Here is a 23889-nt window from a genome sequence, read left to right on the forward strand (position 1 = left end):
TCATGAGGACTCCTGTCACACCGCTTCTGTACAGTGCGCCCCTATGAGGGTGTAGTGGGCCGACTATCTCGCGATGCGTTCTGCTACAGCCTTATCATCTGGTTCTTCTTCATTCCTTATGTACCTGATGATAGGCTCTCTCCAGTCATTAGGGTCCGATTCTGGTTGGCTCAGGGTGTTGCACTCTTTCGCCTGATCTGAGGGAATACTTGGGCGTGGCACTTCCTGGACGAAGACTCCAGGTGGGACCTGGGCCCGACTGGATCCTAGCTTCGACAATGTGCCTGCTGCTGCGTTGCGATCTCTTTCCATGTGATGGAATTCCAAACCTTCAAACTTGTCTTCCAATTTTCGGACGGCCGTACAATATTTACCCATGGAATCAGTCGAGCAATCCCAATCTTTATTTATCTGGCTTATGACCACTAGTGAATCTCCGTATACCATCAACCTCTTAATGCCCAGTGATATGACAATGTTCAACCCATGTATCAGTGCCTCATATTCTGCTGCATTATTCGATGCCGGGAATAACAGCTAAAACGCGTACTTGAGTTGTTCACCTCCAGGGGCAATGAAGAGGATTCATGTGCCTGCTCCCTGCAGTTTCAACGAGCCATCGAAATACATCCGCGATACTTCAGTAGCTTCCGGGTTGTCAGGAACTTGTTGCTCGGTCCACTCTGATACAAAGTCAACTAGTGCTTGAGTCTTCACTGTTGTGTGTGGCCGAAATTCTATGTCATGAGCTCCCAGCTCGCAGGCCCACTTGGATATTCTTCCAATGGCTTCTTTGTTGTGAAGGATATCCCCTATTGGAAACCCAGTGACCACTATGACTTTGTGGTCGTCAAAGTAGTGACGGAGTTTGCGAGCAGTTAGATGTACTGCATATAGTAGTTTTTGAACTTGGGGATACTTCTTTTTAGAGGGCCCCAGAACTTCACTGATGTAGTAGACCGGATGTTGTACTGGATATGTGTGTCCTTCCTCTGCCCGCTCGACTACTAACACGGTGCTCACCACGTGAGTCGTGTAGGAGATGTATAACAACAGATCTTCTGCCGGCTGATTTGGTGTGGCTTGGCGTGGCGGCTTCAGCACTGGTGGTGTGGTCAAGAACCTTTTCAATGCTTTGAGAGCTTCCTATGCTTCTACAGTCCACTGGAGCTTGTCCACCTTCTTGAGCAATTTGTAGAATGGTAAGCCTTTTTCGCATAGCCTAGATATGAACCTGCTCAAGGCTGTCATGCATCCATTAAGCCTTTGCACTTTCTTCTGTGATCGCGGTGCTTTCAATCTCATGATGGCCTCGATTTTTTCAGGGTTGACTTCAATTCCTCGGTGGCTGATGATGAATCCGAGCAACTTCCCGGCTGGTACTCTGAAGACATATTTTTCAGGATTGAGCTTCCACCGGTATCGCCTCAGGTTGTTGAAGACCAGTTGCAAATCTTCAATGAAGTTTTCTGAGTTTTCTATTTTGATCATCACATCATCAACATAAGCTTCTACCCGCTTGCCCCAGTGATCGGCTAAGCATGTCTGAATAGCTATCTGGTAAGTCGCTCCTGCGTTCTTGAGGCCGAATGGCATGGAGGTATAGCAGAAAGCTCCAAACGGGGTAATGAATGCAGTTTTTCCACATCTTCTTTTGCTAAGATGATATGATGGTATCCAGAATAGCAGTCCAGGAAGGACAGCATAGAACATCCAGCGGTCGAATCAACCACCTGGTCTATCCTAGGGAGTCCGAAGGGATCCTTCGGACAGTGTTTGTTGAGATCTGTATAGTCGACGCACATGCGCCAATCCACTTTATTCTTTTTGAGTACAAGAACAGGATTTGCTAGCCACTCTGGATGCAATACTTCTCTAATGAACCCTGCTGCGACTAAGCGAGCTAGCTCGGCGCGTATAGCTTCTCTCTTGTCAGGCGTGAAACGACGCAGTTTTTGTCGGATCGGCCTTGCTTGGGGATAAACCTTCAATTTGTGCTCGGCCAGTTCTCTTGGGACTCCTGGCATATCCGCAGGCTACCATGCGAATACGTCTCGGTTATCTTGCAAGAACTGGACGAGCGTGCCTTCCTATTTGTCGTCCAGGCTAGAGCTGATGACGGAGGTCTTGCGTTCATCAACGAATCCAAGGTTGATTCTTTTCGTCTCCTCAGTCGGCCACATAGAGGTCACGACTTGAGCTTCATTCGCAGGTATCGCAAGGTCTTCCTCAGGCTTTGAGTTTGCCTGCGCGGAAGAAGTCATTGGTGGTTTGATAGTGAGGGCCGCCTGAATGGCTACTCGGAAACATTCCGCGGCGCCTTGGAAGTCAGCACGCACAGTGATGATCTCTTGTGGTCCTGGCATCTTCAATATCATGTACGAATAATGCAGAATGGCCATGAATTTCACCAATCCTGGCCTGCCGATGATAGCATTGTATCCGCAGTCGAAGCTCGCCACCTCGAACCTCAGGAACTCGGTTCTATAGTTTTCTAGAGTTCCAAAGTTAAGAGGCATGTAGATGTGTCCAAGCGGGTATTCTCCTTCGGTCGGCACAATGCCGAAGAAAGGAGTGTCCGACTCATGGAGCTCTTTGAGTGCAACTCCCAAGCCCAAGAGTGTCCGGGGGAAGGTGACGTTGATGCTGCTTCCCCCGTCCACTAATACTTTCTTTTCCTTGCTCTCTCGGATCACCAGATCGATGAGGAGCGGGTGCTTGCCCGGATGATCGAAGTTGAGCCATTGATCTGCCCGAGTAAAGGTGATCGGGTGTACTGACCACCGATAGGGGGCGGGGGCACTGGTGGTTGTCACCAGTATCTATCGGTCGTTGAGCTTCTGTTGCCTTTTGTTTCTTGCGACCCGTGTCCTCCGAAGATGACGTTGACCTCTCCGTCGATGCGTGGAAATGCTCCACCTCCTCCCTCTTCCTGCTGCTGAGGTTGTCGAGGTTCACTGGGCCCTCCTCGCGGTGGGGGAGGTGGTAGAGGTTGGAAGGGTCGGCCATTCCTGACGGAATGCTTGAAGTCTTTGCAGTTCTGCAAGGTGTGGCACATATATTTGTGATATGGGCACTGGGCATCGAGGATGTCGTCCAGTGTCCGCTCGCCTCCGCGGGGTGCACCTCGGGCATGAGAGACGGGTGGTCCAGCGGCATGGACCTCTTCACGAGGCCTCTTCTCCTAGCGCTTGTCAGTCTGCTGGTTTGCGTCACGCCGTGGTGTAGATGGAGCAGGCTTTACTCCCCCGATGAGGTCCTAAGCCCGTTCGTCGGCGGTGATGTAGAGGTCCGCCTCCCTGAACAGCTGCTTGGAAGTGGTCGGCGCCTTTTGCAGTATGGCTCGGACGAAGGCCGAGCCATTGGATCCCTGGAAGAAGTCTTCGATCACTGCTGCTTCCGCGACCTCAGGGATGCAATTTCTCATGATCTGAAACCTCTTGAGGTACGACTGAAGAGTCTCATCCCCTCGGCGTCTGATGGATTTGAGGTCCCACGACTGCGCCGGTTTGTCGGAGAGGGATTGGAAGTTGGCGATAAAACGTCGACTGAAGTCGCTCCAATCGTCGATGCAGTGCCGCGGTAGATGTCGCAACCATTGCAATGCGTCTTGCCCGAGGATGATGGGTAAATATGCAGTCATCACATCTTCAGTTGCCCCAGCGGCTCGGGCAGCGGTTGTATAGACGGCCAACCAGCCTCCTGGGTCCTGATTAGGCTCGTATTTGTCGACGTTGGAGACCTTGAAGTTTGGGGGCCATTGAATGGCCCTGAGACGCGGAGTGAGCACAGATACTCCACACCTGTCTTCCTGTCGACGAACGTGGTGTCGGTCCCGAGGAGGGGAGTTGCCGATGTGCTGTCTCGACCGTCCCCGGGTTGTGCCACCAGTTGAAGCCGTTGCTGACTCAACTCTAGTGGCCTGACTTCGTGCTGGGACACCATGATCCCGATCGTACTCGTCTCGGCGTTGTATCTCATTCTCATGTCGTCGTTCGCGTGAAGTGTTGATGGAGCTCCGCGCATCCCGTCAACTGTTGATGGCATGTCGTTGATCGCTCGGGGGATGAGCGAGGGGTAGAAGATGATTAGCTTCCCGAGTGAGCAGCCGCTGATAGCCTTCAGCGTCTGGAGTCCGGGGGAGGCCATCGGCTATCCGAGCTAATACTCCACCGACCTCACTCGGTGTGTTCATGGCACGGGCGAAGTCAGGGTTTAGGTTCCGCGCGAAGAGAGGGTTCTCTCGGCGTTGCCTTGCATCCTGCTCAGCTTGCTCTTGAGCCTGCCGACGATCACGTCGGCGAGAGTTCCTCCTCTCTCTGAAGACTCGTTCGTCAGGAGTTTCTCCCACCTCCAAAATTTCATCTCGGGATACAGGCTGCGTCGGGTCCCGTTCCCTTGCTTTGTGATGTCGCCGAATATTTCGGCGTCGATTCCTCCGTCGGCGAGTTTCTCGCTGAGGAGGTTCTTCCCCTGGCATGGTTGGCTCGTCATCGGAGATCGGAGATGATTCTACTCTTCCCCCGATGAAGAGGACATCGGGGTAGAAAGGAGTTGCTGTGGTGACAAGCTTCTTTCTGTCCTCCAAAGAGGGCGAAGGCGCCAGAAGAGCAGCTTGACGGGCCTCTATCCCGTTTGCTTCTTTTTTTCCTCATAATCCGTGTCCACTCTTCCGTGGACGAGGTGGACAACGGGGTTCTTCGGGTAAATGAATTCTCTGCTCCTGACTTGCAGGAGGTAGTCTTCGCCCGAGGCGCTGGAGATTGTGCTATTTGTTGCCTCGTTCTGGCTTTTTAGGAGATTTTTGAGGAAGACTTCTTCTCCGGTGGATCCGCTATACGATGCAGAATTCCTTCCTCGTCTGCCACAGACGAAATGGTCCCAAAGCAGAACACGAATCTAGGGCGGAGAGCAATCTTGTGTTGGAAAATGATGGCCATTGCGCTAGATTGGATCAGTGACAAACCCCCTACCTGGCGCGCCAGCTGTCGGTGTTTAGGACCCGACCACGCACCCGGGGTTACCCCTTGAGGTGCTTTTGGGTAGGACGACGTTGCTGACTATAGCTCGATGGTTCATGCTAGGCGCACGAGAGACGATAGACAATTTTCTACAGGTTCGGGCTGCTTGGAGAGGCGTAATACCCTACTTCCTGGTGTGGATCTTTATGTGGTGGGTTACAGGGGGATTCTCTAGTATGAAGGATGCTAGAGAATGGAGTAGATGGCTGATGAATGACCTATCTTTTGATAGGGTGCCCCCTGGGCCTTATATATCCGACCGTGGGGCATTTACATATGTGTACGATAACGTTGCATGCCTAAGTAATAGTGAACCGACTGAACTTATCTTCCTACAATCTTGTCGACTTATTCTCACTTAGTTCCGATGTCCAAGGTGGTCGCGTGGGAGAATCGGATCAGAGCTGCAGATAACGCTCAAAACCTTGCGAACCGCCTTGGCCTGCGCTTGTTCATTCCTTGCGTCAGTCCATTACGCCAGCAATTCTCCCCTAGCCCACGACGAGATGGCCTTGGAAGACAGTAAGCCCAAAACCTGTTTGCGAGGCCTTCTAACCATTTAGTGGACCCGGGGGATATCTGTCCCCCACAAGTGTGGCGATTGAATCTTTGCCAGCAACAAATATACATGCAGCTATTCCAAATGTATCAGTTGAGCAGATACATGAGCACGTCCGGGGAGCTGAGCACTCGGTGGCTCAGTTCATCTCTCCCGTTGGTGCAGATGGGAGTGGGGCTCTTGTTGAAAATTTCTCACTCCAAGGTAAAAATCTATTTAATGGTGATGTTATTTTTAATCACGACAATGTTGATCCATTCCTTTCTGTAGAAAATATTTCTAGGCATGGAGACTTTAATATCGTGCCTACATGCATGGACCATGGTGGTGGTTCCTTCAATATGATTACTTCTTTGTCAGAGGTATCGAGAGTTACTTTACAACATTTATGCAAACAATTTAAGATTAAAGCTAATATAAAAATGATGAAATGGTACAGGCACTCAATCAGTTGGCCCAGTCAAATGACCGGATCTTGATTTCTCTTCAAGATTATTTTAAATCAAAATCTCTTTCTCAAAGACCAATGGCCCAAGAAGATCTTACTCAGGTCTTGGGCAAGCGGGTGGTTTCTGATGAGGACACTTTAAGCAAGGCTCAGCGTCTTGCGGCAAAGCGCAATTTAGAAATCAGTGAGTATTCATTTCTTCCTTTTAAGCCTACAGTTATTGCTGCCAAGTTAAATAATGTTGGGATTGTAGGATTACGGGGAGGCTACGCTAGCGCAAAACAAAATTTTCAACCCCATAAAACCAAGAACTACTGCGGTTATAGGTCATGGAATTACCACTAGACGCGCAGAGCAGCGGAAGACGTCTTGATGTAGACGAACGCGTCGAGCAGTGTCGTGCAGTCATCGGCGTCCTTCACGTCCTCGCACGGTTCGTCCAAGTGCTCCAGATGCAGCACCTCCGAGGTATCCACACGTACAGGGAGGAAGCGGAGCGTACTGAACTGCTAGGTTCGCGACGGCGGCATGGCGAGGGCGAGAGGCGAGCGGCTACTCGTTTGCTGGTGGCGAATTAGGGTTAGCCTAACAACGCCCCCGCCCCTCATTATATAGGCGTTATGATGGGCTTCTGACACTGAGGCCCATCAGTAACCCTAAAGCCTAGTCTAATTTCGGATCTAATCCGAGTTAGGCTTCCTCCCCCTTAAGTGTGTGACCCTATAAGTTCACGTACAAATAGACATAGCCCGAGTACTCTTACTTGGCCCAATAATTGACAGCGGCCTCTAGCAAGACATGTCAACTCCTATGTGCACGTAAAGATCATATCAGACGAACCATTGTAACATTACGTACATGTTGTTCCCTTTGTCTCACGATATTTGGTCTGGCTCTAAGATGACCTCTCTTTCTCGATACTGTGAAATGGAATCCTTTCAATGGTTAACTCTTAACCCTAGCACGGCCATGCATTTCTTGATCCAATCACTCGAGGGGCCCAGAGATATCTCTCTCACAAAGAGAGGGACAAATTCCATCTTGACTGGCCATGCCTCACAGCATGCTTCCTGACAAACCCAAAACTACCTTTATAACTACCCGGTTACGGAATAGCGTTTGATAGTCCCTAAGTAAGTCAATTCACATCTTGAAAACATGCGACAATCTCAGGTCTAAGGATACAGTATTCATGTTGCAAAAAGAGAACTATATTACAATATCTCACGTTAGGTCGGTCCAGCCTCATGTCATACATGCGCCCACATTATTAGTTTAACATCTCCATGTTCATGACTTGTGAAATGTAGTCATCAACTAATACATATGCTAGTCATCGACTCTGACTAGGGACATCATTTAGAATAACCATATAAGTAAAGAATCTCACAAACAATTCACATAATTGCTAATCAATACAAGGTGCCTTCCATGGATATTCAATTAAGCAATATATATATATATCATGGATACAAAGAAATATGCTCATCTCTATGATTATCTCTAGGGCATATTTCTAACAGTCTCCCACTTGCACTAGAGTTAATCTAGAAGATATCTAATACCCATAGATCTCATGTGTGCCTCATGCTTAGGTTGTGGAAGAGGTTTTGTCAAAGGATCAGCAACATTCAAATCCGTATGTATTTTGCATATCTTTATCTCACCCCGCCTAATGAATTCCCGTATGAGGTGAAACTTCTGCAGTACGTGTTTGTTTTTCTGGTGGTTCCTTGGCTCCTTAGCTTGCGCAATAGCCCCATTGTTATCACAGTAGAGGTTTAATGGACTAGAAGCATTAGGAAACACACCAAGCTCGATGAGGAACTTTCTTATCCAAACACCTTCCTTCACAGATTCAGAAGCTGCAATGTACTCGGCTTCTGTTGTAGAATCAGTCACAGCCTCCTGTTTGGAACTCTTCCAACTAACAGCACCACCATTTATTGTGAACACAAAACCTGATTGCGATTTTAACTCGTCTGGGTCAGTTTGGAAGCTAGCATCGGTGTAACCAGTTACAACGAGCTCCTCCTTACCCCCATATACCAGGAACATATCTTTAGTCCTTCTTAAGTACTTAAGAATGCCTTTTACCGTTGTCTAGTGATCCTCACCTGGATCAGCCTGGTACCTACTCGTAGCACTTATAGCATATGAAACATCTGGGCGTGTACTTATCATGGCATACATGATTGATCCAATTGCTGAGGCGTATGGTACCTTACTCATGTGCTCCCGCTCATTAGCCGTCGCAGGACATTGCATCTAGCTAAGGTGTTTACCATGTGACATAGGTAAGAAACCTTTCTTGGACTGTTCCATGTTGAACCATTTCAAAACCTTCTCAATGTACGTATCTTGACTTAATCCTATAAGCCTCTTCGACCTATCTCTATAGATCCTTATGCCCAAAATATATGCTGCTTCCCCTAAGTCCTTCATAGAAAAACTCTTTTTCAGTGAAGCCTTGACGGACTCCAGCATAGGAATGTCATTCCCAATCAATAATATGTCATCCACATACAAGATCAGAAATACAACAGCGCTCCCACTGTCCTTCTTGTAAACACAAGCTTCTTCTTCATTCTGATGAAAACCAAGCACTTTGACCACTTCATCAAAACGAATGTTCCAACTCCGAGATGCTTGCTTCAACCCATAAATGGATTTCTGAAGTTTGCATATCTTTCCAGCGTTGATCGGATCGACAAAACCCTCGGGCTGTATCATATACACGTCCTCATCTAGGTTTTCATTAAGGAAAGTTGTTTTGACATCCATCTGCCAAATCTCATAATCGAAATATGCGGCAATAGCTAGAATGATCCGAATAGATTTAAGCATCGCTACTGGCGAGAATGTCTTGTCATAGTCAACTCCTTGAACTTGTTGAAAACCCTTTGCAACAAGTCGAGCCTTATAGATGTGAACATTTCCATCCATGTCTTTCTTCTTCTTATAGATCCATTTGCATTCTATGGGTCTAATACCATCAGGCGGGTGAACCAAGTTGCAAACTTGATTTTCTCCCATGGAATCTATCTCGGATCTCATGGCGACTTGCCATTTCTCGGAATCTGGGTCCATCATCGCTTCTGCATATGTTGGAGGTTCGTCGTTGTCTAACAACAACACTTCCCCATTGCCCAACAATAGCACTTCTCCTCGTGCCTCGCGAAGCCTTGCTGACCTTCGTGGTTGTGGTGGTGATTCTCTTGCCATAGACGTCTCAACTTGTTCTGCTACATTAGCATCACTTGTTGAATCTTGTCCCACTGGCTCATCCTGAACTTCTTCAAGATACACCTTTTGTTTACTTTTCTCTCTTTTGAGAAACTCTTTCTCTAAGAACACACCGTTCCGGGCGACAAACACTTTGCCCTCTAACCGGTGGTAAAAGTAATATCCTAAAGTTTCCTTTGGATATCCCACGAACATGCACTTGTCCGATTTTGGAGTGAGTTTATCCGACTGAAGTCGCTTGACGTAAACCTCACAACCCCAAATCTTCAGAAAAGACAAACTGGGAGTCTTCCCAGTCCACATCTCATATGGTGTCTTAACTACGGACTTAGACGGTACCCTATTTAGTGTGAAAGCTGTTGTTTCTAGAGCGTATCCCCAAAACGACAAAGGTAGGTCCGACTGACTCATCATTGATCGAACCATATCCAATAAAGTTCGATTACGTCGCTCAGACACGCCATTCCTCTGAGGCGTTCCAGGCGGCGTAAGCTGTGGAACAATTCCACAACTCCTTAGATGATTGCTAAACTCATGACTCAAATATTCACCTCCACGATCCGATCGCAGTGCTTTAATTTTCTTGCCACGCTGATTTTCTACTTCATTCTGAAACTCTTTGAACTTTTCTAAGGATTCAGACTTGTGTTTCATTAAGTAGACATACCCATATCTACTAAAATCATCAGTGAAGGTTATGAAGTATTGGAATCCTCCCCTAGCTGTCGTACTCATTGGTCCGCACACATCAGTATGTATGAGTTCCAATAAATCTAATGTCCTCTCCGGTAAACCCGTGAAGGGCGCCTTGGTCATCTTACCAAGTAAGCAAGCTTCACATGTCTCGTATGATTCAAAATCAAACGAAGTTAAAAGCCCATCAGAATGAAGCTTCTTCATGCGATTCTCACTTATATGACCCAAACGACAGTGCCACATGTAGGTAGGACTTAAATCATTAGGCCGAGGCCTTTTAGCACTAATATTACAGATAGGTGCATCATCAAGATTTAAAATGAATAACCCATTCATAATGGATGCAAAAGCCACAAACATGCCATTCTTAGAGATCACACAACCATTGTTTTCACTCGCAAATGAATAACCATCCTTCATCAAACATGAAGGAGACATAATGTTTCGACTCATACTAGGAACTAGATAACAATTATTTAACTCCAAAATAAATCCTGATGGGAGGTGGAGTTGCATCGTCCCGACGGTCAACGCAGCAACTCTTGCATTATTGCCTACCCAGAAATCAACTTCTCCTCTTTTCACGCTTCTACTTCTTATCATTCCCTGCATCGAATTGCAAATATGGGCAACCGATCCGGTATCAAATACCCAAGAATTAATATAAGAATCAGCAAGAAAAATTTCTGTAATGTGAATAGCAAGTGTACCTGCTGCGGCTGTACCCTTACCGCCGCGATCCTTAATAGAGGCCAAGTACTGCTTGCAATTCCTTTTCGAGTGACCAAGTTCTTTGCAATAAAAGCACTCTGCATCTGCAGCTGGTCCAGCCTTGGGCTTTTGATTTGGCTTGGATACTGTATCCTTTGCCTTGCCCTTCTTCTTTTGAGATTTACCCTTCTTCTTAAAGTTGGGTTTGTTTTGGACTGCCATCACATGGCCGCTGCTGCCAGCGCTTTTCTTTATGTTCCCCTCTGCTGTTTTCAGCATGCCACATAGTTCATTGAGGCCCCTCTCCGCCCCATGCATATGGTAGTTCGTAATGAAGTTTCCATAGCTGGGCGGAAGAGATGCCAAAATGAAGTCAGTGGCCAACTCTTGGCTTATTGGGAAGCCTAGCTTCTCCAACCTCTGACTGTAACCAACCATTTTGATTACGTGTGGCCCAACTGTTGTACCTTCTGCTAGCTTGCATTCCAGAAAGGCTTTGGACACATTGAACCTTTCAGTCCTAGCCTGAGTCTGGAACATATCCTTGAGCGCCACGATCATATCGTGCGCCTCATGGTTTGTCTCAAACTGCATCTATAGCTCAGGCTCCATGCAAGCAAGCATTAGGCAACTCACTTCAAGATTAGCATCCATTGCTTTCTTGTAAGCGGTTTTAGCTGCAGCAGTTGCATTTTCACTAGGATCCTCTGGCAGTGGGGTGTCTAGAACGTCTTCCTTTTTTTCAGCCCTGAGAACAGTTCTCAGGTTACGGATCCAATCCGTATAGTTTGTTCCATTTAACTTATCCTTTTCAATAATTGATCGCAAAGTAAATGTTGGTGTGCTAGGTGCCATTTATCTACAACAAAATAATGCAAAATACTTAGACAAAAATATCCATGACAGAGTAAATCATATTAAACATTTAATAGTCTACTCCCACTAAAATCAATATCCCTCGATTGATACTTAGTGATTCAGAACCCACAACTAACAAGTCTACTAGTGAGCTTTAGCATCACCGCTAGAAGACAAGGTAGATCGGTAAGCAACTCCTTGATAATCATATCATATATATGACTTCTGTTGTTGGGTGACATCTCTATGTCTCGGCTCCCAACCTTATGCCCCAAAGTCCTTAACCATTAAGCTGACTTTGTTTAAGTTAACCAACCCTCTCTGCAGTTCGTATCCGATACAAACCTATCTAGTCAAGGAAAACTGGTGGCACCCTAATTTCATAGACCCACCACCAATTGTACAAGACTTATGATAGTGCAAGGTTTGGAGAGGCATTTAAGCTTAAACATTTATGAGGGATCGTCCTACTTATATCATCGCACGCAAGGACATATATGCAATATGAACAAGTAGAACATTAAGAATGGCATTCACACAACAGTTGTGATTCGGTATGGCTTGCTGTCACATGGTGATCCTCATCTCCAATAATCTGTCCATCACGATGATCTCCATCTCCACGATATAGGTATGCCATCCTTCAGGTGATGAGTCCTTCAAGACCTATCTAACGTATGCTGGTAAAGAAATTACATATACGCTTTGGATCATCACATGTTGACACGCAGGTCATTACATTAAATTTGGACAATACATGTGGCTCCAGCCGTATTGCCCTGGTCACGACACGTAGGTCATGAATAATTCATTAATATGCATCATATACACACAATAGCCATACCGATCACAAGATGTCCTGCAAAAACAGGTTAGACAAACACGTTTCTATATGTTCGCCACTACAGCAGATAGCCACGACAGTCCATGCATCGTATGTATGGAAATTCCACTGGAAATCTCATGCGGTTGATCAAATCAACCCAAATCCGAGACTTTCGACCCGAAGAAGATTACACCCATGACGTCGATCTGTTACGTCAATCTGCTGGTTGTGTACGCAGTTAGCCCCGATGGTGATTCCAGCCGGTAGGGGCAAGTCCCGCACATAACAGAGAAGGACGAACTAATCTCTTCAGTCATATCCGATGTAATCTACTTCAACCCTTTATAACCAATTGATCTAATCAAACCGTGCATCAAGTAGATCCATCTCATGAACCTAGATCCAGACCTAAAACTACGCAGAACCTGGCCTCTGATACCACTGTAGGACTACTGCGGTTATAGGTCATGGAATTACCACTAGACGCGCAGAGCAGCTGAAGACGTCTTGATGTAGACGAACGCGTCGAGCAGTGCCGTGCAGTCGTCGGCGTCCTTCACGTCCTCGCACGGTTCGTCCAAGTGCTCCAGATGCAGCACCTCCGAGGTATCCACACGTACAGGGAGGAAGCGCCGCGTACTGAACTGCTAGGTTCGCGATGGCGGCTTGGCGAGGGCGAGAGGCGAGCGGCTACTCGTTTGCTGATGGCGAATTAGGGTTAGCCTAACCGCGCCCCCGCCCCTCATTATATAGGCGTTATGGTGGGCTTCTGACACCGAGGCCCATCAGTAACCCTAAAGCCCAGTCTAATTTCGGATCTAATCCGAGTTAGGCTTCCTTCCCCTTAAGTGTGTGACCCTATAGGTTCACGTACAAATAGACATAGCCCGAGTACTCTTACTTGGCCCAATAATTGATAGCGGCCTCTAGCAAGACATGTCAACTCCTATGCGCACGTAAAGATCATATCAGACGAACCATTGCAACATTACGTACATGTTGTTCCCTTTGTCTCACGATATTTGGTCTGGCTCTAAGCTGACCTCTCTTTCTCGATACTATGAATTGGAATCATTTCAATGGTTAACTCTTAACCCTAGCACGGCCATGCATTTCTTGATCCAATCACTCGAGGGGCCCAGAGATATCTCTCTCACAAAGAGAGGGACAAATTCCATCTTGACTGACCATGCCTCACAGCATGCTTCCTGACAAACCCAAAACTACCTTTATAACTACCCAGTTACGGAATAGCATTTGATAGTCCCTAAGTAAGTCAATTCACATCTTGAGAACATGCGACAATCTCAGGTCTAAGGATACAGTATTCATGTTGCAAAAAGAGAACTATATTACAATATCTCACGTTAGGTCGGTCCAGCCTCATGTCATACATGCGCCCACATTATTAGTTTAACATCTCCATGTTCATGACTTGTGAAATGTAGTCATCAACTAATACATATGCTAGTCATCGACTCTGACTAGGGACATCATTTAGAATAACCATATAAGTAAAGAATCCCACAAACAATTCACATAATTGCTAATCAATACAAGGTGCCTTCCATGGATATTCAATTAAGCAATATATATATCATGGATACAAAGAAATATGCTCATCTCTATGATTATCTCTAGGGCATATTTCTAACAGGGATTCACTTGGGCAGAAACGATAAAGAGGTTCTTACCTCGGCTATTTCTATTAAGAATATGTAGGTCGATCGACTCATGGCTTCTAGCATTTCATCCCCATCCATTCGTCGTGTTGTTTTAAATGAAGAAGATGCAAAGCTCAGCTTCCATGATTTTTTATCACTGCCCCCTCTTGCTTGGGTTGCATGAACTCGAACAAGGAAAAAGGAGGTTTCATTTTGAGAGTTTTTGGACAAGAATGGAGGGTTTTATGGAAGAAGTGCAACAATCTTGGTTGCAACCTTTGGAGTGCTTGTGCCCTCTATAGTGTTTTGCTGGGAAACTAAAGAGGCTGTCCAAGCATCTGCATTCTTGGAGTCAGAAAAAGGTGGGCAACATAAAAATATAGGTGTTGATGGCTAAAGAAATTCTTCATAAGCTGGAAATTGCAAGAGATTCCAGATCTCTATCCCCACAAGAAGAGTGGCTAAGACAATGATTAAAACATCATTCTTTGGCCTTGGTTTCCCTGGAGAGAACCATAGACCGCTTGAGGAGTAGGCTGCTGTGGATGAAAGAAGGTGATGCCAACACTGAATATTTTCACCAACACGCCAGATATAGGAAAAAGAAGAATTTTATTGGAAAAATCCAAGTACAGAATAGATTAATCGTTGATCAAAAGGAGAAAAAGGAGGCTGTTTGGGATTTTATAATTCACTGCTTGGAATGGTCCCTCCTAGAGTTTCAGCCCTAAATCTGGAAGCTTTTCATAGATGTCCTCTGAACCTCCAAGAACATGAGCAGATGGTCACTGAGGAGGAGGTTTGGCGCACCATCAGGTCGCTTCCTTCTAACAAGGCCCCGGGGCCAGATGGGTACACAGGTAGATTTTACAAAAAGGTTTGGCCTATCATCAAAATGGATTTTATGTCAGCCTTGAAGAAAATTTGGCACGGGGATGCTTCTAGATTATATCTGCTCAACTCAGCCTATGTTACTTTGTTGCCAAAGAAGAGTGAGGCCATTGAGGTGAAGGATTTCAGGCCAATAAGCCTAATTCACATTTTTGCAAAAATTGTTACCAAGATTTTGGCTAATAGACTTGCTCCTAAGCTCCCTGACTTGGTCTCTGTGAATCAAAGTGCGTTTGTGAATGGTAGAAGTATATATGATAATTTTGTCATGGTGCAGCAAACAGCCAAGGCCATTTATGGGCAAAAAGTTTCTAGAGTCTTGTTGAAGTTGGACATTGGAAAAGCTTTTGACTCTGTCTCTTGGACCTTCCTTTTTGAGGTTCTTAGACATTTGGGTTTTGGTTAATGGGGAGCCTAGGGATATTATTCATCATAGAAGAGGTCTTAGGCAGGGGGACCCCCTGTCCCCTATGCTCTTTATCATTGTTATGGATGTCCTCAACTCGCTGATTCTGAAGGCACAAGATCTGGGTTTGTTGCAACCTCTTCTAAGGCGCGGTAGGGGCCAACACATTTCCTTATATGCAGACGATGTGGTGCTGTTTTTAAAGCCTGAAAGAGATGAGCTCAATATGCTGAAGGAAATATTAAGGATTTTTGGGGAAGCTACAGGTCTTGTCACAAATATCAACAAATGTATCATCACACCCATACATTGTAATGAGCAGCAAGTTGACATGTCCTAGGAGATTTTCCCTTGTAATGTGCAGCAGTTCCCCTGTAGATATTTGGGACTGCCTCTATCAGTAAAGAAGCTTCCAAAGATTGCTTTTCAAGAACTTATTGACAAGGTGGCTGACAAATTGCTAGGGTAAAAATCTGCCCTGATCACCAATGCTGGAAGACTCACATTGGTTAAGGCTGTCCTCACTGCCATTCCTATATATCATCTTCTTGTCCTTCTATGCCCTAAATGGGTTATCAAAGCCATTGACAAGATTCGCAGGGGTTTCCTCTAGAAGGGCAGAAAAGATATCAAGGGAGGCCATTGTGCTATTGGATGGACAAGGGTGTGTCGACCACTTAAGTTTGGTGGCTTGGGTATTCACAACCTGGAAATCCTTGGTTGGGCTCTTGATGTGAGATGGCTCTGGCTTAGAAAAACACAGGTGGAGAGGCCATGGACTGAGTTCGACATAAAAGTACATCCCAATGATGAAGCTCTCTTCCAGGCCTCGGTTCACTCTTCTGTGGGGGATGGTGCTACAACCCTCTTTTGGATGGATAGATGGATTCAAGGACAGTCTATTGCAGTTCTTGCCCCTTACCTGATCAGCCGTATTCCAAGGAGGGTCTGGACAGGCCGTACGGTGCAGGATGCTCTTGCTGATAATAGCTGGGTTCAGGATATCTCTGGGGGTCTTACTGTTGTTGTCATCAGGGAGTTCCTTCTTGTTTGGGATCTGATTCAAGATGTTCATTTATAGACAGGAGTTCCTGATGTCCACATTTGGGTGCCTTGCGCTTCTGGCCTCTATTCCTCTAAGACGGCTTATAACAGCTTTTGGACTGGTACAACATCTTTTGAACCGGCTAAAAGAACTTGGAAGAGTTGGGCTCCTCCAAAATGTAAATTCTTCATTTGGCTAGCATCACTCAACCGGTGCTGGACGGCTGACAGATTGGCCCGACGAGGTATGGATCATCATGACAAATGCCTCTTTTGCGGTCAACGCGAAGAAACAGTCCAACATATTTTGCTCTCTTGTGTGTTCTCTAGAAACATTTGGTGGCAGGTGTTGTGTAAAGTCGGGCTGCAATACCTGGCGCCTGGGCCTGAGGACATGATTTTCCAAGATTGGTGGAGCAATGCCGAAGGCCAGGTATCTAAAGAGAAGAAAAAAGGTTTTAACACGCTGGTAATCCTTGTGGCTTGGTGGCTTTGGAAGCATCGAAACACCTATGTCTTCGATGGAGCATCCCTGAGCACTAGAGATATCCTGCAGCACATCCAGGAGGATGCAACGCTGTGGGGTATGGCCGGGGCTAGAGGGCTTTGGGGCATTTGGCCTTAAGACTAGCGGGGGCCTGTTGTTGTGCCATAGATGAGAGATGAGTATGTTTCTGTACTTGTGTTTTCGACCTCTGTAAGGAGTCATTTGTACCCGGTCTGTTCTCATACCTCTTTCTCTTTCTTAATATAAATTATACGCAGCTCTCCTGCGTGTTTTGAGAAAAAAAGAATGACATTGATGAACATCTTTCACATGCTATTAAGCGATGGGATGAAAATTCTGAGCATGATGATCTAGAGTGGGGATATGACCTTAGTGTTGTTCCACGCCGTAAGAAGGCGAATCGCTTTACTTATGCAGGGAGGATTCCTCGTCCTTCTGAAAAACCCGTCACACCATCTAAAATTAGTTTAAAATGAAGGGAACTTTTTGGAATTGCAGAGGTCTCGCTGACTTGGCTAAACATAATTACCATGCATCGTTATCTAAAAATATCGACTCGACTTTTTAGCGATCTTTGAGACGGGTAGGGATTTTTTTCTCAGAGTCCACTTTGCGCCATTTAAGTGGTGGTATATATTTTCTTTGGCATACTATGCCACCTAGAGGGAGATCTGGTGGTATGATTTTAGGTGTAAATCCAGCTGTTTTAGACGTTGGAGCTATCGATGAGAGGGATCACAAAATTTCTCCTTAGAAATAAATTAGATGATTTTAAATGGTCCCTTTATGCAGTGTACGACCCGGCTCAGGACAATCTCAAGAATGCTTTTTTAGCAGAGATGGTTAATGTAGTTGGTGCGGAATTGAACCCTTTTATTATAGGGGGAGATTTCAATATAATGAGGCAACCAGAGGATAAAAATAAAGATAACTTCAATCCCCGATGGCCTAATCTATTTAATGTTGTCATAGATTGTCTTGAGATGAAAGAAATTGAATTAAAGGGTCGTCAATTTACTTGGTCAAACAACTTAGACCCTCCAACATTTGAAAAAACTAAATAGAGTATTTATGAGTCTCGATTGGGAACTAAAATACCCTAATGCCACTGTTGAAGTGCTTCATAGATCACGCTCGGACCATACGCCATTATTACTCATCGACAAGATTGCCTCACAATTTGGCACTCGGTCTTTGTTTAAATTTGAGTTAGGATGGCTTATTAGGGATGGGTTCCATGATATGGTTGCGTTGATTTGGCAGCAGCATACGAGGGGATATTCAGCGACGGAGAAATGTCAAGGCAAAATTAGATCCTTGCGCCAATACCTTCGAGGCTGGTCTAAGATCTTCGAAAGGAGAAGTATCAACTTACTCGGAAGCTTGATGAGTTGGACAAAAAGGTAGAGACTTCTCAATTGTCACCTAATGAGTTAACAATGAAAATTTATATGGAACAAAGGCTTACTACAATATTAAGGGAAGAGGAAATCCGTCTCTTCCAATGGGCAAAAGTTAAGCATCTTCTTGAAGGGGATAATAACACTAAATACTTCCAGTTAGTGGCCAATGGAAAACATCAAAAACAAAGAATTTTTAGCCTTGAGGATGATGAGGGTAACTGTATAGAAGAAGGAGATCTCAAACACCATATCACTAATTACTATAAAACCCTATTTGGGAAGACAGACCACAACTCAGTAATAATGGAGGAATCAATTACTTATGATATCTCCCAGGTTCCGGATATTGAAAACGCGATTCTAACTGAACTATTCACTATGGATGAGGTTCGCAAGACTGTTTTCCAAATGGAACGTAATAAAGCTCCTGGTCCGGATGGTTTTCCGGCGGAGTTCTATCAGACTTTCTGGGAAGTAATAAAGGATGATTTACTAGCCTTGTTTGTGGATTTTCACAATGATACCCTGCCAGTTTATAGCTTGAATTTTGGGGTTATTAATCTTCTACCTAAGAAATGTAATGCCTCAAAAATCCAGGAGTATGGACCTATTTGCTTACTTAACGTTAGTTTTAAGATTATTACTAAATTCCTAACAAACAGAATAGGGGTGGTTGCAGATAAGCTTATTAATCCCTCACAGACTGCGTTCATGCCTGGTCGCAATATCCTTGAAGGTGTAATCATGCTTCACGAGACTATTCATGAGCTGCAAAGGAAAAAATTGAATGGCCTAATTCTAAAACTTGACTTTGAAAAAGCCTATGATAAAGTAAATTGGTCGTTCCTACAACAGGCTTTGCGAATGAAAGGTTTCTCACCGAAATGGTGTGCTTGGATTCAATCTATTGTTTCTAGGGGACATGTCGGGATTAAAATTAATGATGAAGTTGGGCCTTTCTTTACTACACATAAGGGCCTTCGACAAGGTGATCCCCTTTCTCCTATTCTCTTTAATATAGTTGTGGATATGTTGGCGATACTCTTTTCAAGAGCGAAGGAAGATAACCAATTCGCGGGAGTGGTTCCTCACCTAATGGAAGGGGGACTTTCTATCCTTCAATATGCGGACGATACTATTGTTTCTATGGATCATAACTTGGAACATGCGTGTAACGTGAAATTACTTCTGACCGCTTTCGAACAAATGTCAGGTTTAAAAATCAACTTTCACAAAAGCGAGCTTTTTTGCTATGGTTTAGCTAAGGAGTATGATCTAAATTACTCTCGTCTTTTTGGTTGCGGGATTGGTTCATTACCTTTCAAATATCTTGGGATTCCTATGACCCATCGTAGGTTACAAAATAGTGAATGGCATAGTGTTATTGATAGATTAAAAAAATATTAAGTTCCTAGAAAAGTAAATTACTTTCTTCTGGCGGACGTCTTGTGCTAATTAATTCAGTATTTAGCAGCCTACCCATTTTCATGATGTCCTTTTTTGAGGTGCCAGCGGGGGTGTTACAAAAATTAGATGCCATTTGTTCTCGCTTCTATTGACAAGGCGACCATTCGAAAAAGAAATATAGACTAACAAAGTGGAAGACTATTTGTCAACCTAAGGAGATTAGTGGTTTGGGGGTTGCCAACCTGGCCATTAAGAATGATTGTTTACATAGCAAATGCTCTTTAAGTTACTAAATGAGAACGGTAAATGGCAGGAAATTCTGAAAAATAAATACTTCGGATCCAAATCACTTACTCAATTAGTGAGAAAATCTAGAGACTCGCATTTCTGGTCTGGTCTCATGAAAATTAAAGAACGTTTCTTGAGCAGGGGGAGGTTCGATGTAGGTGACGGTCAAATGACTAGGTTCTCGGAGGATAGATGGATCCTCGATAGGCCGCTTAAGGACCATTGTCTGTACCTTTTTAATATTGTGCGTAAAAAGAATGTTTTAGTCAAAGATGTTATAAATGGAAATATACCCAACCTATCATTTCGTAGATCTATTATCGGAGTGAAGCAGGTTGAGCAATGATTTGAAGTCGTCTGACTAATCGCGATTAGTCAGTCTAGTCGGTTTTAGTCGACCGACCAGGGTATTCGACCCGATTAGGTCGACTAATCGTCCAGTTGTCCGATTAGTCGTCGACCAAGAGCGATTAATCGTCCAATTAAGTTGTGGACGACTAGTTAGGCTCTGGCTGGCGGCTGGCCTATTTTTGCTTTGGGATGGACGTCTAGTTAAGACCCATTTAGTGTAACCCTTAGGGCTTTAGGTAAACAGGGCTACCGGCTGCTTGCTCCAAATTATCTGCTCTACTGTTTCGGCAGCTAGTCTCTCCTTGCACCTTGCTCGCCTCTCTCCCCTGTTTTGGCGGCTGCTCACCTCTCTCCTTGCACCCTGCTCGGCGGCTGCTCACCTCTCTCCTTGCACCTTGCTCGGCGGCAGCGGCTCAGTGCTCACCATCCTCGGCGTCGTGGCCCAGCAACTTGCCTACACCCTGCTCGGTGGCCCAGCAACCTGCAACGAGCATCGGCAAGGCAGCAACATGAGTTCATCATCTAACGGTACATGCATTGATTCGTTGATCTGTTGTCTACTCTATTCCGGTGTTCCCACTCTTGAATTCCTTTCAGCTTCGTTCAATTTCTTTCGTTCTTTCTGAATGTGTAGAGGGGGGTTGGCACCGTGAACGTGGAGCAGCTGTTGAGGTGATCATGGGAGGCTCATACATTGGAGAAGAGAGCACTGGTGGTGGTGATGCGGCTGCTATCCTAGCCACGACAACATCTGCTGGTGGTAGTACTGGTGCTGGTGGTACTGCTTCATCGGTTGCTCCAGATGCTGCCTCTCTCACTGAAAAGGCTATTGCAGCACTACCCCATGCTCTGGCTGCACAAGCTGTTGATTCTAAAAGGAAGGCTTGATCACAAGACCCTGGATGGTGGCTAGATCCCACAAAGAAAGATTTTGTGCAATGTATTTTCTGTCAGAAGGTAGTCCCTGCAGGAATAAAGCGGTTCAAACAGCACCTTGCTGGTGGATTTGGTGACACAGTTAAATGTGCAAGAGTTTCGAAATTGGTGTCAAAGGATATGCTTTCTTATCTTAGAATGAATTCAAGGGCTCTTCCTTTGATCAATGTGGATGAAGAAGAAAATGCAACTGAAGAGGTTGCAGCTGCAGAACCTAGTTCTGGGACAAAATGCAAGCAAGCTAAGAAGAGAAGTGCTCAGAGTACCATGACATTGTTTGTTGTTTCTGCAGCAACAAAACCAATTACTCAGAAGCCTTCAAAGTCGATTGCTTCCATGCTCTGCAAGACACCAGAAGAGGTAGTTGCAGAGAGGCACAAATCCAAAATGTCTCAATCCACTCTAGAGCACTGCACAAAAAAGGAAAAGAAGCTAAACAAATAGTTGACGACCATGTAGCTGACTTTCTTTATGAAAATAAGATACCATTGCATGTCGTCAAGTCAAGAAGTTGGGAGATTATGTTGGAGTCTATTGGGCAGTATGGTCCTGGATATCGTGGTCCATCATACCATGAAGCTAGGGTGCCTTGGCTTGAGAGGGCTGTTAAGAGGACATCCGAGTTGAGGTCGAAGCATGAAGCGTCTTGGAGGGAATACGGTTGCACGCTTATGTTTGATGGGTGGACAGACACAACACACCGTCACTTGATCAATTTTCTAGTAAACAGTCCGGCAGGGACCTACTTTTTAGCTTCTGTTGATGCTTCAAGTGAGGTAGCTAATGCTAACATGTTGGCTGATTTGTTGGAGAAGCAAATTGACAATATTGGAAGAGAGCATGTGGTGCAACTTGTCACAGACAATGGAGCCAATTTTAAAGCTGCAGGGAGAATCTTGATGGATAGGATCCCCCATTTGTTTTGGACACCTTGTGTTGCCCATTGTTTGGATTTGCTATTAGAGGACATTGGAAAGATCAAGGACTTAAATAGCTGCATCAATATGGCTAAGAAAGTGTCGAGGTTCATCTACAAGCATGGTATAATTCACAACCTAATGAGAGAGAAGCTAGGTGGTGATCTTGTTAGGCCAGGTGTGACTCGATTTGCTACCTCATTTCTGACATTGGTGAGCATGCTTAGGCATAGGAATGGTCTAAAGAGTATATTTGTCAGTGATGAGTGGCACCTAACTAAGTTTCCCAACACTGAAGAAGGGAGGCAAATCACAAGAATTGTGATTTCTATGCCATTTTGGGAAAAAGTGGAAAACTGTCTAAGGGCTTCACAACCACTCCTCATTGCTCTAAGGATTGCTGATGGAGATGAGACACCAGCAGCCCTAGAAATCATGGCAGCAATGGATGTTGCAAAAGCCACTATAAAGGAGTCATTGAAAGATAAGCCAAGATTACAAGCAGATGTACTATCATGCTTTGAAAAAAGATGGGAAATCGAATGGAGCAAAAACTGTATGGAGCAGCCCTATACTTGAATCCGAGCAAGTTCTTTGCTTTAAGGGATAAAGATAGGAGACAAGCTGTTAAACTTAGATCCATGTTCAATGATGTGATGTGGAAGATGATCAATGATGATGATGAGCAAACAAAAATTAGCAAGCAAGCGGATGACTATGAGAGGTCTGAAGGTGAGTGCTTCTCAAAGCAAGGAGCAATAAGAGATAGAGAAAGAAAAAATCCTAGTAAGTTTTTTTTTGTATTTCAGTCACACTATATTTAGTTATTTGGTGTTTGCTAATGAACTAACAAAGCTGCCTTTTTAGTCCTTTGGTGGGGAGCTTATGGTGGCCTAGCATATGAACTACAATGCTTAGCAAAGAGGATTGTTAGCCTATGTTGTTCAGCATCTGGATGTAAACGAAATTGGAGTGACTTTGCCCAAGTAAGTATTATTTATGCTTTTGGAGTTGCAGCAATAAGATAGACCCTATATGAGTAGTATTGTTTCTAATGGTTGCTGATTTCATGTATGCGCATGTGCAGGTCCATACAAAAAAAAGAAACAGATTAGAGCACCAAAGATTGAATAAGTTGGTGTATGTGAGCTACAACCGGAAAATGGAAAATCGGTTCGCAAAAATAAGAGAGCTCGGTTCCAAAGGCAAGAAAAGCAACCCACTGGTGCTTGAAGAGTTTCAATGGGAAAATGAATGGGTTGATGAGGAATCTGATAGTGGTAATCTTTGGGCTGCCGTTGATGAAGCATTGGGTGCAACATAGGGTCTCCGGGGCCGAAATGTACCTATGGCTGCTGGTGGTCTAGTTAGGGGGACCTCTTCTTCTCAGCCTCATCCAAGGACCTATGTTCGAACTAGGAAGCGTCCAAGGAATACTCAAGATGTTGGAGAAGAACATGGTAGTTATCATGATGATGAAGATGGTAGTGATCATTGTAACACCTCTGGTGTTACGTGAACTAAAAATCTGACATGTCATCATAAGCATTTGCATTAACTTACTTGTTACACCTAGAATGCATTCGCTAGAGCAAAATTTTACAATAAGGTGATGCTATGTGTAGAGTAGAGGACTTAGTTAAGGACCTAAGCTTATCAGGAGTAGGTCATCCCTTGAGCAAGTAACAAATTGACTTGGAGCCTTTGAG

Source organism: Zea mays, chromosome 2 (assembly GCF_902167145.1).
Source record: "Zea mays cultivar B73 chromosome 2, Zm-B73-REFERENCE-NAM-5.0, whole genome shotgun sequence".
Lineage (NCBI taxonomy): Eukaryota > Viridiplantae > Streptophyta > Magnoliopsida > Poales > Poaceae > Zea > Zea mays.